This window comes from Nomascus leucogenys, chromosome 5 (genome assembly GCF_006542625.1).
Source record: "Nomascus leucogenys isolate Asia chromosome 5, Asia_NLE_v1, whole genome shotgun sequence".
Classification (NCBI taxonomy): Eukaryota; Metazoa; Chordata; class Mammalia; order Primates; family Hylobatidae; genus Nomascus; species Nomascus leucogenys.
In genome coordinates this window covers 31,787,529-31,791,152 of record NC_044385.1, presented here as the reverse complement: position 1 = coordinate 31,791,152, position 3,624 = coordinate 31,787,529, and the positions used below count along the sequence as shown (strand labels likewise).

Below are 3,624 nucleotides of genomic sequence, written 5' to 3'. Positions count from 1 at the left end.
TAAACTTTTGGGAGAACATATTTAAACCACAGCATTCCACTCTGGCTTCAAACGTCATGTCCTTCTCACAGTGCAAAATATGATCAATCCATCCCAATGGTCCCAAAAGGCTTAACTCATTTCAGCATTAACTCAAAATTCTAAAGTCCAGAGTCTCATTTTAAGTCAGACGTGGCTGAGACTCTAAGCGCAATTCATCCTGATGCAAATTCCTCCAGCTTTGAGCCTGTAAAATCAAAACAGTGTACTTGATTCTCAAATACAATGATGGGACAGGCATAGTGTAGACATTCCCATTCCATAGGGGAGAAATAGGTTAGAAAAGAGGGGCAACTGATCCCGAGTAAGTCTAAAACACAACAGGTCAAACAACGTTAAATCTGAAGGTTCCAGAATAATCTTCCTTGACTCTACATTCATCTTGCTGGACACCCTGGGTTGAGGAGGGAGTTGAGCCCCCAAAGCTTCAGACAGCCCTACACTATGGCTGTGCTGGTCTCATTCCATGCTTCAGTGCTCTTGCATTGAAGTCTCATGGCTGTAGCTTTCCCAGGCTAGAGTTGCATGCTGAGACCCCTACAGTTCTTTGGTCTTGGGAGTGGCCCAACTTCCATGGTCTCACTAAGACTTGTCCTCGTAGGGACCCTTGGTAGGGACTCTCTGCAGCAGCTCTGTCCCTGAAGCAGTTTTCTAGCTGGGCCCTTAGGCTCTCTGTGACATCCTTTGAAATCTACATGGAGGAACCCATGTCCCTATAGCTCTTGCATTCTGTGCACATGCAGAATTAGCACCACATGGATGCTGTCAAGGTTTTTGGCTTGTATGTTCTGAAGTGGCAGGTTGAGTTGCACATGGGGCCACTTAATCCATGGCTGGGGCAGGTGAAGAGTGCTGTGCCAGAATGCAGGGAGCAGAGACCTGAGGTGGCTCTGGGAAGCAAGTCCCCTAAACAATTCTGCCCCTCCAGAGCTTGGGCCTGTGATAGAAGGGAAAACCTTGAAGGTATCTGAAATGCCCTCAGTGTCTTTTTATCATTATCTTGATAATCCCTGTATCAGTACTAATCTCCTTAGCAAATGGTTGCTGGGCCATGACTTTGGTTTTCTCTCCTGAAAATTCTTTCATTCTCTAACACATGTCCAGACTGAGTTTTCTAAATCTTTCTGCTGTATTTTCTTTTAGATTATAAATTCCATCTATAAGTCATTTCTTTCCTCTTACATCTTACTGTAAGTGCTGAAAAGTAGACACACAGCAGACAATCCTTTACTGCTTAGATATTTCTTTTGCTAGATATACTAGCTCATTACTCTTAAATTCCACCTTTCATTAAGCCTCCAGGCATGAACACAGTTCAGCCAAGTTCTTTGCTACTTTATAGTAAGGATGGCCTTTACTCCAGTTTCCAATAAGGTATTCCTTATTTCTGCCTGAATCTTCATCAGAATGTCCTTTACTGACCATATTTCTATCAACATTCTAATCATGACCACTTGAGTGATCTCTAAGAAATTCTAGACTTTCCTGGCACTTCTTGTCTTCTTCTGAGTCCTCACCAGAATTACCTCTAATGCTCCATTCATGGCAATCTAGGATTCTTCTAATCTGCTCTTTCAAATTCTTCCAACCGCTGCTCATTACACAGTTCCAAAGCCACTTCCACATTATCAGGTATTATTACAGAAATATCTCTACCCCCAGTATGAATCATCTTCGTCCATTTTCTGCTGCTATAACAGAATATCACAAACTGAGTAATTTATTTAAAAAGAAATTTTTTTCACGGATTGGCAGAGAGGGAAGTCCAGGATCACGGTGCCAGCATCTGGAAAGGGTCATGCCATGGCAGAAGGCATCATTGGTGAGTGAGGGTGCAAGACAGAGAGAGAAATCAAGGGCCAGACTCACTTTATAACAACTCACTCTCATGAGAACTAATCCACTCCCATGATAATGACATTTATCCATTCTTGAGGGCTTCGTCCTCATGACCAAATGACCTCTTGTTATGCTCCATGTATCAATAGTATTTCAACAGGGATTAAGTTTCCAACACATAAATTTTTGGGGACACATTAAAACCATAGCAGCCTTCAACATATTTTTTAGGAGTGGGGCACAATTCAACCCACAACACTAGTCAAACTTCAGTATCTTCACTCAACTTTTCTTCTGCTTTTTGAAAGCCTTTCCTTCTCAGTGCCATTCCACCCTTGGCCACACTGCTGGCTCCACTACTACCTCTGCACCACTATTCATGTGGTAGCTTCCTCTGAGCTCGCGTGGCTATCACCTCTGAGCAGAAGATGGCCATGCTGCCCACATGTGCTGATCTTGACAAATCTGCCAGGGATGTTTTCACCAAGGGCTATGGATCTGGCCTAATAAAGCTTGATTTGAAAGCAAATTCTGAGAATGGATTGAATTTACAAGCTCAGCTTCAGTCAACACTGAGACCACCAAAGTGAAGGACAGTCTGGAAACCAAGTACAGATGGACAGACGATGGCCTGATGTTTACAGAGAAATGGAACACTGACAATACACTAGGCATTGAGATTACCATGAAGAATAATGCACATGGACTGAAGTTGATCTTTGATTCATCCTTTTCACTGGGGAAGAAAAAGTAAAGCTGACCTTTGATTCTTCCTAACCTGGAGACAAAAATGCTAAAATCAAGACAGGATACTTGTGGTAGCACATCAACCTGAGCTGTGACGTGGATTTTGAAATTGCTGAGCCTTCAATCAGAGGCTCTCTGGTGCTGTGTACAAGGGTTGGCTGGCTGGCTACCAGATGAATTTTGAGACTGCAAAGTCCTAAGGGACCCAGAGCAACTTTGTGGTTAGCTAGAAGACTGATGAATTCCAGCTTCACACCAATGTGAATGACGGGATAGTGTTTGGTAGCTCCATTTACCAGAAAATGAAAAGGAAGTTGAGAGCACTGTGAATCTCACCTGGACAGCAGAAAAATGTAAAACGTGATTTGAAATAGCAGCCAAGTATCAGGTCAACCCTGATACTTGCTTTTTGGATAAAGTGAACACTTCAGCCTGTTAGGTTTAGGATATATTCAGATCCTAAAGCTAGGTATCAGACTGACACTGGCAGCTTTCCTGTATGGTAAGAACGTTCAGGCTCACAAGCTTGATCTAAGACTGGAATTTCAAGTGTAAGTCAATGCTGTATAGTTGTCTAATTTGAAATTGTTTTGCAGCATAAGTATCTTCACAATTTAATGTATCTTTTAATGTTATATTTCTAGGATGCAGGTATTGCTAAATATCATGTTAGGGCTCTGGGTTAAAAAAGATTCAGCTTTAAGGTACAAAAGTACAGAAGAAACTCAATTCCAAAAGAAGGTCTTTTCGGCTGTAGAATTGGAGGGAACTTGGCTTTTCTAGAAATGCCAGATTTATTTTTTATATAGAAATGTTTGCAAATGGAAGCTGACAATATAGAGGCACTTTGTAAATTCATAGTGAGTAAATGAATAAAATTATGGTTTCCTGAGAAGCAAACCTTGGTTTCTTAACCCTAATAGATGAGAGGCTCATTGGTTGATGGTGTGTCCGAACTCACCTGAAATGGACTTTTTTAGACAGATATTCATGACCTGT

At 41.7% G+C, this 3,624-nt stretch overlaps 1 pseudogene; it reads left to right on the top strand.

Moving 5' to 3' along the window:
- Positions 1-2,306: 2,306 nt before the first annotated feature.
- Positions 2,307-3,180, top strand: LOC100583832 (annotated as a pseudogene).
- Positions 3,181-3,624: the final 444 nt, after the last annotated feature.